Source organism: Myodes glareolus, chromosome 24 (assembly GCF_982192425.1).
Source record: "Myodes glareolus chromosome 24, mMyoGla1.1, whole genome shotgun sequence".
In the NCBI taxonomy this organism is placed as follows: domain Eukaryota; kingdom Metazoa; phylum Chordata; class Mammalia; order Rodentia; family Cricetidae; genus Myodes; species Myodes glareolus.
In genome coordinates, this window is record NC_142049.1 from 38,051,066 (window position 1) to 38,062,653 (window position 11,588).

Sequence of the window (11,588 nt, forward strand, 5' to 3'; positions counted from 1 at the left end):
CTGATTTTCTAATGCAGCCATGCTGGTATTATACAATTTCAGGACATTAGAGAAGTGTGGTATAAGAAAGTTTTCTGAGCATTCATGGTCAGTGAGCATAGAATGACACATTTAAATCTCAGGAGGAAACCTATCTCAATAATGCAAGTTTAAATAAATATCTGCATCAAACCACTATTTGATTTATATGTAAGCTCTTTTGCACTGATATATTTCAAACAACCAGAACTAAATGTATAATTCTTGTCATATATCCAGCACTCAAAAGTGCATTATGCATAGAGGAAAGACAATGAAACCAAACCCATATTAGAGCAACTATTTGTAGCATTGAGCTAATTGAGGAAGAAATTTAGAATTATTATCAGCATAGCTTGTCATGTAGGGAAATCATGTACCAATAGATGGTTTCTTATCAATGGTCCTACAACTTCCTTAAATATATTTTGTATACATTAAAGAAAGAAAAAATTGTTTAGATTTAATAGTGATGATGAAACCCAAAAAATATAAGTGGAGGCTTTCATGTATACAGCTAGAATCTAGGCAAAAGCAGCTGCATTGTTACTGTGGCAACCAGTCATAATGAGCCAGGTTTGGCTGTTGTTAACTAGAGACAAATCAAAGGATAAATTACATTTTATCCTGTGTTCCCCTTTAAATGGCTCTGCTACTTTTTCCAACACAATGGGAGGAGGGAGACACAGATGAATCATCAGCTCTGGATGAGATCATCATGGTAAATGCAGTCCTGTGCTTTCCTGTCATATGTTTTCGATCTCTCTTCTTATTGGTTCCTAGATGACATAAAAAGGTCTGCACTGAGGGATTTTGCCTGCCAGGCTCCTGGCTAAAGTCCAGCTTGGCGATAAACAAACACAGAGATCAAAATCTGTTCCAGAGACCTGCAGAAGACAGAAGCAATAGGTACCTAGTAAAAGCAAAGAATTTCTGAGATTTCCTCATGCTTCTGCTAAGAGTCACCTGTTCCTGTTTGCAGGGCAGGAATTGTACTTCAGTCTATGAAGCCACTGCTTCAGCCTTAATATCTGTGATTTCTTGATTAGTCTTGAATTATGCATTTTATGTAATCAAATTTTTTGGGAGTCAATACCTGACAGAAACCATGAATGTACTGATCATATGCACCATTTGAGGACCCACTATAATAATTGCTATGTCACAGAATAGCATCGGGCATCTCTGATTGTGAAAACTTCAAGTGTCAGATTCCACAATCAGTGTGTTTAGGGAACATGACACGTCATTTCTGAATGTGATACCTGTCAGCTACAAATGGCAGTGAAGAATAATAATCAGCCCTCCACAGGCAGAAATGTTGGGTTTCAGGAAGATAGGCAGGATACAGACCCAAGAAGTGGGATATATGACCATCTCCTGATTACCTCGCAGTGGTTTGATAATTGAATTCTGGTCTGAGGTAAACTGCATTTTTTCTCTCATTCACTTTCACTTTCATTTTTTCTTCCTGACATTATTGTAAATAATATAGATTCTGATTTATTATTTCATGTCAGGGCATCAAGATACAAGCCATCAGCTTCTGCCAACAGATCTACTCCTTATGATATGCTGTCTTCAGATAAGATATCCTTTTCTTTGGGATATAAATTGAATCTACACTTGGCCTGAAGTATTTTTAAGTTCAAGAAAAATGGTAAGTAGTATGTATTAATAATTAGAAAAAACATTGAAAATTTTTAGCTCTTTGACCAAAAGTGTACGAGTAATATTGGTGTAAAATGAAATTTTGGGGCATATAAAGCTAATGTTTAACACTCTAGGGCATATTAACCAGCATGCTGACCCTCAACATTACAATGCTTTGCTATCTCATGAAGTCATCGTTTGTCAGAATCATATATCTTTTCTTCTTATGGTCATACTTCTAATTTTGGTATTTTCCATACCAAGTTATTTTGGTATTCCCCTATTGGGAATTCCCCCACTGGTGATGAGGAAAAGCTCTATGCTAAACACTAGGGTGAAGAAACTCCTATGAAGTATGACATTTCTTATGCCGATATGGTGGACAGTGGGCATGTGATGTCTAACCAGATGCCTGATTCCAGGATGCTTGCTTCTTTAAAGGGGAGTCAAGTTCTAACAAAGAGCAGCTATATCTAAGAAATAGAGCATTTTGCAAATTGCAATGCAGGAGGTGAAGACTTTGAAATTAGTGAATTATCTGTAGATCCAAAGATGTGTGGATAAATTTGGGCAGAAAGTGCTTTTACAAATGTATATCTAATGAAAGAAGCAAATTTAGTTAAATGGTTTCACATTTAGATGAAGACTGATTTTGAGGAAAAAGAGGAGAAACTTTCACCTTGTTAAGCTACTTAACATCAAAATTGTTACAATGAAATCATAACCCCGATGAAGCTCACTACTGCTCAGAATAGTGTCAAAGTCCTATTGCGAGTGACAGTTAGAATTTCTGAGGGGTAATATTGGCAGACTATGCTTGATTGACAAGAGTAAGAAACATGTCCACTGTCACTGACACAACCAAGCAGAGTAAAGCAAAGGGTGGGAGGTAGTAATCTTAATATTTTTATGATTATTCTTCAATATTTCTTCACAGAGCTGATCATTATTATTATTGGTTCATTAAAAAGTAAGTATTTTTAATTGACAAGCCAAAATTGCTTTTTATTTTAATCTCATTTTTGTATTTTCTACTTTTTTAAGCATCTGGCCCTTTTATTTGTGTTTTTTACCATTATGGCATGCAAATGACCTTTATATCTATTTATATGTTCATTCACTCATTTATTCATTCATGTAAACTTTGTGTTAAATCTGACTGAAGATTCACCATCCATCTCTTTGCAAAATCCCTCCGTTAGCCCTCTTACTCTACTCCTCCACAGTGTTCACACGATGTGGGGCAGACCTCTCATGGATGCCAGAACAGCATGTCATATACATTTACAGAAAGGCCAACACCTCCCCCTGTATTTAGGTAGTGTAAGGTTATCCAGTATGGGGAGCAGGTTACAGAGCAGCAGCCCAACAGCATGGACAGACCGTTCTTCCTTGTCAGGGGTTACACATGCTCCTTCAGTCCCAGTCCACCTAGCCTTGGTGAGCTCCCATTAGATCAGTCCTACTGCACACCTCGCGATCCGGACTTCCTTGTTCATGTTCTCCCTCCTTTTGTTCTTCATCTGGACCTTGGGAGCTCAGTCCAATGCTCCAGTGTTGGTCTCTGTCTCTATCTCCATCCATCGTCAGACGAAGGTTCTATGGTGATATGCAAGATATTTATCAGTGAGGCTATGGGATAAGGCCAGTTCAGGCACCCTCTCCTCTACTGCCCCAGGACCTAGCTGAGGACATCCCCTTGGAGACCTGGAAACTCCTCTAGAGCCAAATCTATTGCAAACCCTGAAACGGCTCACTTAATTAAGATATCTTATTCCCTTCTCCTATATCTACCCTTCCTATATCTCAACCACTCCAATCCCCCAAGCTCTCCCCAATCCTCCCCTTCTTTCTCGCCATCCCCCATTCTCCCCACCCCACGCCCATCCCCATGCTTCCAACTTCAACAAATGTAAAACTATATAAAATAAGAACAGATATGAAGTATAAAAATTAGAGTTACCAGAGAAACGCTGTCTTGAAAAACCAAAAAAATAGCTTTATACCCATCATAAACAATATCAAGAAAACAAATGTATCCTAAATATTTCAATAAATACTCTATCCTAAGGTGTCTAAGACTTTATTAGTAATGGCTTGGCCAAGTTACATGACAGCAATGTAACTATGACTACATAGTAGTATTCAACCCCATTAAAAACCTGAGAGGAAAATAATATTACTTTAATAAACATGAAGGACAAAGAAGCAACTGTCAAATGTGCAATAAATGACAGAGACAACTGGCTACGTAGGCAATCACCCAAAATCTCATTTTCAACATTAGAGCAAATAACATTTCCTGAGACCTAGAGTCACTGACAGACCATTTTCAGAGACAGGAAATGTTTTAAAATGATCTTACTCTGTCTTGGCAAAGTTTGGCAAACCCTTCTCTTTGATCATGCTTGTCCAGTTCAGACATCGTGAATTTTTTCAGTCTCAAGACAAGGGAAGTTATTTGCCCAAAGGCCAGTTTTGCCAAGCTCCAAGTGGATGCCTTCAGTGTCCCACATGCTCTGGGGAATAGACTGGTGCTGTCAAAGGATGACTGTTCGTTTCCCTTATGTTCCCCTTGTTACTTAGCTTGTCTGGGGTCGTGGGCTATAGATTTCCTATTCTGTGTTTTATTTGGTGTTTACCTATGATTGGGTACAAACCATCCTCATTATTCTGGTCTGTGTTAACTCACTCAGGATGGAATTTTCTAGTTTCATTATATGTCTACCAATTTCAAAGTGGCCTTATTTTTACCACTGAGGAGTACCCCATTGGTTAAATATACCCACAATTTTGTATCCAATTAAGTTCGATGGGCATGAATTTACCTCAATGCTATTCTAACCGTACTATATGCATTAGGATGATAGTGGAACCCAGACATTTGCCAATTTTTTAATAATATCATCTACAATTCAGAAAAGATAATTTAATATTGGTATTTACAGAACCATATCAAATTTGGTGAGTAAACTGAATAACATGGTTTCTAAATTAGTAAACAATGTAGTGTGTGAGTTATAGTTACAATATATGGTGAGTTAAACAATGTATAGTGAGTTATAGTAACACATTTAATTATAATTTGACTGCATAAAAGACCAAAGGTAAAAACAGAGAAAAAAATCACAAAGAATTAGAAACCAGATACACTTGACATAACAGATTCATAATCAAAAATCTCCAGAGAGAAATGCAGGCTTGCTTGTATATAGGTTGATTCGAGGCAAAAGCAGCTGCCAGCTCGCTCAACCTGTCACATTTTTCCAGTTTCGTTGTCTGTTAACTGGAGGTGAAATGAAGGGTAAATTACATTTCATCCTGTGTTCCCTGTAAATTGCTCTGCTTCTTTTCACAACACAAGATAAGGGGGGGAGACACAGATGACTCACCAGCTCTGGATGAGGTCATCAAGTTAAATGCAGTCCTGTGCTTTCCAGTCCTTGGTTTGAGATCTCTCTGCTTATTGGTTCCTACAGGGCATAAATAGGTCTGCACTGAGTGATTTTGCCAGTAGGGCTTTGACTAAAGTCCTGCTAAAAGCTTAAAGAACACCAGAGATGAAAATGTGCCCCAGAGACCTGCAGGATACAGAAGCCATAGGAAAAGCAAGGAATTTGTGAGAGGAGTGACCGGTTTCTGTTTGCAGTGAAGGAAATGTGCTCTAGTCTGAAGCCACTGATTCAGCCTTAAAAACTACAAATTCCTAGGTTAGCTTTAGATTATGTATTTTCTCAAAGGATGATTTTCTTAGAAAGTCTTTACGTGACAACACTGAAATGTCCTCATCTTATGTGCCATTGGAGGCCTCACTAAGATAATTACTATGTTGGCCAATAACCTCAGGGACCTGGGAATCTAAAAATTTCAAGTATGAGCTTTCCCAATAAGTGTTTTGGAACTATGACATGGCAGCACATTATCACAATCAGCCACCGGCAGGGAGGAACGGAAAATTTCAGGTACATAGGCAGGATACAGACCCAAGAAGTCGGATATGTGATCACCTCTTTCTTACCTCATAATGATTTCCCTTTTGATAATTGGATTCTTGTTCTAGCTTAACTACATCATTTCGTGCCATCTACTTTCACTTTCATATTTTTCTGTCGCAGCAAACATTGAGATGGGAGCGAGAAATAAGTCAGCAGCTCTGAAGCAGATCTCCATGGTTACCACAGGCTTTGTTCCTATTGGTGGAATTGAGATCATTCTTCTCATTGTTACGGGGAAAATTGGAATGCGCACAGTCCTTCAGAGGAGTCAGAGGCAAGGAGAGCAAATGTTATTGTCAGCATAACGGGTCCTTTTTAGTCGGGCTCTCTCTATATGCCAGCTCTCTCTCAGCGGCAAATATTTATAACTGAAACCTGAATGTACATTGGCCCAGAAATGGCAGACTGCTCTTGACATCTATATGAGAAAAATCCCAGGGTAAATAGCAGTCAGGTACTGGTTCATTCCCAGTATTACAGTTCAGAGTCACCTGTTATGGTCTGCGCATCATGTCCATCCCTGCTTCTGAAACCTCTCTTTCTCTTTCAACTTGTGGCACCACTATCTCTGTTTTGAACACTGCAGTTCTGCAAAGAAATATTTGCCTTCAAGTTTTAGGATTTGACAGCGTCAAGGGGACTCATGCCCTTTCCACTTTTCTCTGAGTTTCATTGTGAAAACTGGTTTAACACTGCAGTTTTTTTTTTACTGAAAATAGAATCAGTGAAAATAATATGCAGTAATATCGAAAGCAGTACCCAATCTGTCACCAAGACTCTGAATTAGAATAAGATATACAAGAGGAAACCTACTTCTTATCATCCTGTTGCTTTTAAGGTTCTCACAGTCTCAAATTTGCTGTTTTGATTGACATAATCTTTGTGTATTCTTATATAAATATTCCTCTACATAAAACTTTCTCAAGTTTTGCCCATTCCTAATTAGGAAATCAGACAGCACGAGCTTTTTGAAAATCCAGTGTTTATTGATGATGGCAGTTAAGAATTTCGGTCATACTTCCCTTGAAAATAATAAACACAATAGATATCTTTGTTATTGTGTGTCTTGTTCTTTATGCTTTGAAAAAACACTGAACTTATCTTGGACATACATCTCAGACTCTAAATGCATATGTCTGCTAGTAATGTTGAGACTGGAAAACATTGGTACTTTGGAATCAAGAGCCTCCATTTCAATCTGTTACAAAATTTCTGCCATCTTTAAAATATACATGTAGGAAACTTCCAAGTAAGTTTTAAATGCATGAAACACCATAACATATGACCACGCAGGCTCTTATTTTTTATAGAAAGATCTTCGCTGCACATCAATATGTTGCTTTCCAACTAGTGCCAAAGGAATATCTATGATGAGGGTCAAATGATGCTCAGATATATTAGCATATAAATATTTCATTACAGTCTGGGAGAATAAAATGTATTATTTTTATATAATCTGTCATCATCCTAGATTTAGATTCCTAGCCATTAGGGCTGTTTGAGTTATGTCTTCCATCATATTGCCTTAATAACAATATTTACTTGATTTCTTGATTTTCGACACTATGACAAATGTGTATCTGAAGAATTCTTACTATTTTCTATTTTCAGGCATGTAGGTAATGAGAGTGAAGAATTTTGGTAATGCTAATTTCAGGATTAATCTTCAATTATACCCAAGTAAGTAACCTCATTTAATCTACTAATAATAGCAGAATTATTGACATTCTATGATAATGAAAATATATAGAAACTTCATAATCAGGTTCTTTCCACCATATTGACAGTTGTAGGCATATATTTGAAATGGTCTGTAAATGTCTAGTTTTGACTTATAGTCATGACTTTGGCCAGGAAAACATATGAAATAACACACTACTTGAATCTGAGTGAGAAAATGTGATACCCCACTTAGTATAAGTATTTCAATTACTTTCTAATATTTATATAAGTTCATGTATGTGTACATGTATGAGATTGACTATGCATAATTATATTTCTACATAAATATGCATTCATGTGTATACTTTCTTAACATAGTTTAGAATTTCATACATAAGTACACTATGTATGTTGTTCATGCTCATTCTTCTTCCTCCTTTAAAACAATATCTGTATTAAAAGTGTCAAAATAAATCCTGCTACATAATATAAGTGTTCTATTTTATTGTGTAATGCAATTGTATACATCAGTATTCCTACTGAGCAAACACTGTTGTGATTCTGCATAACCAATTTAGCCCTGACCTTTTCTAATTCAAAGGTGTATCGATATAACTATATAATAAAAAATGATCCTTTGAATTTTATCAAAATTTGAATGTTCATATTAAAATACCTTAAAACATGTCCAAAGTATTAATTGAGACTATTAACCTGATATTGATTTCAAAACATGTACACATATGTAAAGCACTAATAAAAGCATGTAGACAATTGTGAAAATGGAAATAAGAAATAATACCTATATTGTGTTTTTTTCTAAATGAAAAAAATCAAAGTATTGCTAAATTATCATGACATTGTTAGATACCATAGGCAATTTTTGCATGTTCAGAACTGAGTTTTGAATAACATTCCTATTTTGAAAATATCCTTATTAACATAATTTTTATGTAAAAATACATGCATATTGGTATAGTTGGTCCTTCTGTTTATGGGTTGCTATCATAGATTTAGGAATACAGATACTGCCTTGGCCTTTGATAGGACAGAACTTAGGTAGGGAGCAAAAAAGAACTGAATGCAGGGAGAAAAAAAGCAGAGGAGAGAGCTGCCATGGAGCCACCAGAGTCAGCCATGCTGAATCTTTCCCATTAAGCCACTGCCATGTAGCAAGATACAGATTGATAGAAATGGGTTAAATTGAGATGTGAGAGTTAGCCAATAAGAGCCTAGAGCAAATGGGTCAAGCAGTGTTTTCATTAATATAATTTCTGTTTGGTTATTTTGGAGCTAAGCAAGCCGGGTGGCTGGGACAAAGAAACAGCCTTTGCCTGAAACAATTGGTGCTCAACGTGATCAACTAAATCAATAAAATATATGAACTACAAAAGATCTGAATAAATGCAACTACTTATATTATACACAACAAAATCATACTCTATACGCATTGTGGCTATATATATATATATATACATATATATATATATACCCATTACTATCATTATTCTTGTGAATATGAAAGACTATGTCATTGTAGCTTATAATCAGATTATTTCTATTCTGAATCTGGTATTTGTCCTTGGCTTTTCTCCTAAGTGTGGAAAATTGAGAAAGTCTCCATCTGTGTTGAAATTACAAATTGTGATGTCATTGTGCAAACCTGTTGAGTATTTTTTTTTAACTTTTTGGTGGAATTTAAGACTTCTAAACTTTGCTTTTGAATACCTTATCCTTGTTAGAAGACACTCTCATCACACAGATATCCTATTTCTTATGACATGAAATTGTTTCTGACCTTTACTTGCATAATTTTCTGATTGTTTAGAAAATTGGTGATTTATGTGGTTTGAGAAGGTAGCAATGGAGGATACATTGTAAGTTTTTGCTATTTGAACAGAAGGATAAGTTTGCAATATTGCTATCATATGAAACATCAGAGTTTCAGGAACACATTTCAGAAATCTCATTCCATTCCCTCTTGGTGAGCACAAGCAGCTACAATATCATCCAGTCTGATATTCCTCTGGTCAATCCACTACACCAATATTTAAGTAAGCCATTGAGGTTCATTTTCTTACGATAAAGAAAAACACACACACACAAACATGCACTTGACCCGATATTATAACAGGGTTTTGTTCTTCCCATAATCCATTGCAGTGGTCTTTCTATATTCCTTTATGCAAAAGTCACTTCTACACCATCATGCCAAAATATATGCATGGTATAATACTTGTGGGATTCCTAATTTAGAAAATTTAGAATAAAAAGGGCATGAAGCAATGTGTTATGTGGTGACTGAAGGTAACCCTATTTTATTTATTTATTGCAATTGTAAATTCAAGAAGCCAGGGACATTCTCCACCTAAGTCAGCCCTTGACTAGCAGCATGATTATAGGATTTTGGGAAAATAGGGTCACTTCTCCTTTTACGAATCTCACTGCATTGCTCAAGATCTTTTGTCGACAATTTTAATATAGGAACAGTCACTGCATATTTACCAATAATTTCTGCAATTCCTTCAAAGTTTGCAATATATCTTTCCTAATTTCCAATTACTGAGTTTTAATTTCTTTAGGATAAGACATCTGTCCTGAAAATGGGAAAGGATGCTGCATTTGTATTTTCTGTAGGAAATGAACTACCCTTAAGGTCAAGGCTTTGCTGAAGCTTCCCAAGTGTTGCAGGCAACTTCCTTCATTTTTCATGGACACACTAGATTCGTAACGGATAAAGTAAACATGTTAAAATATTTTGAATATTTTGTATTGCATGAGACACATATCTGGCATAATATTGCCCTGTTTGCTATTACCTGAGGCAACACTCTTTAATGATATCTCCCATTTTGTTGCTTTAATTGGCTGATGGAACACTACCTGAAAATCATGAAAAATATTTTGGATCCAAAGAGATTGTACAATCAATCTATTAAATCTAAAAGATTTTATAGGTACCATTTGGACCATACCTTAATGAGAAGATATTCCAGTCTAGTCTCTAAAACTCAACCTAGGTGCATGGCCTCATTAACTAGTCATAATTCTTGTATCACTTTCCATTTTCCAGGTTTCTATGTTGTGAGAGAAAATATTTACCTGTTTTCCCCTGCAAAGCAGCCATAACTAGTCCTTGGGTGTATGAGGCTAAAATTCCTCAATAATTTCGACTGTGATCAGAGATGACACTTTTCTTTCTAAAAGATGTCAAAGCAGCCTGATATATTACATTAGTACTCTTATAGGCTAGCTGTTTAATAATCAAAAACCTACCTACTGGATCCTTCGTTATTCTTATTGATGGTTGCATCAGCATGGAGACAAAATTCTGGAACAACTCAACAGGTCCCTGTATTATTTAACATAAGTCCTCTGTCTGCTCTCCGGAAGAAAGAAATTTATTCCAAGAATTACTTGGGCCAGATTACTCACAGCTGTGGCCTGACTTTGTTCTGAAAACTCAGTTTTCCTCATCAGGTAGCCTTTCCCTGTCAGGCAAGCTTTGGCCATCTATTTCCAATACCTGGAATATGGATTCAAATCCATATATGCTAGCAGAATGTATAAAAGGAGAAATCTGATCACGCTGAACTTCGGTTGCTTTTAATATTTGCCTTGTTTGAATGGTTTCAGGCCTTGTTTTCTGTGTAGATTTCCCTGAGCATCTCATTGCTATATTCTAGAAATATTTGAAATCTCTGAACATCTTTATATCGGCACACTCATTCACTGAAAACTAGCTCATATGAGAAATGCTGAGTGTTTGCCTTGCTCCAGGAGATCTCTGCACCATAGATGGATCTAACATAGCCACTCTGGTAGAAGAGTACTGCTTTTATGACAGATTTTCAGAGCCTCCTACTTCTGTGAATGTGAAATTAGTAAGTCTCTCAGGCCTTTTAGCACCTGTTCTAGCGTTCCACCATTTTTGACTCTCAGAATTCCTAGTTAGAAGTACATGACTTTAAAGATCCTCATCATGGTACTTAGTGGCTTCTTCTTCAGTATACTAGGCTCAGACTAATTGTATCACTGTCCCATAAATATTTCTTTATCTATAAGCTTCTCTGTCTGCAGAGAGTCTTGTCTCACTTCTATTCATTTCAAGGGAACTAACTTTGCTCTTCAGTGTAGAAAACCTAACTCTTGCTTATAAGCACCGACAAATGAAGTGCATTCATCATCCTCTTAAAGTAAATTGTGCTGTAAGAGGAATATATTTTTCATTGTCAAGAATACTGTAAGTTCTTAAAACCT

General features: G+C 36.3%; 1 long non-coding RNA gene across 1 annotated transcript; it reads right to left on the reverse strand.

Moving 5' to 3' along the window:
- Window positions 1-1,709: 1,709 nt before the first annotated feature.
- Window positions 1,710-5,895, reverse strand: LOC146889962 (uncharacterized). Its single transcript, XR_014999506.2, has 3 exons — window positions 5,690-5,895; window positions 5,064-5,144; window positions 1,710-3,270 (listed from the first exon to the last, which is right to left on the reverse strand). It is a non-coding gene; the product is annotated as an uncharacterized LOC146889962 (long non-coding RNA).
- Between the last annotated feature and the right edge of the window lie 5,693 nt (window positions 5,896-11,588).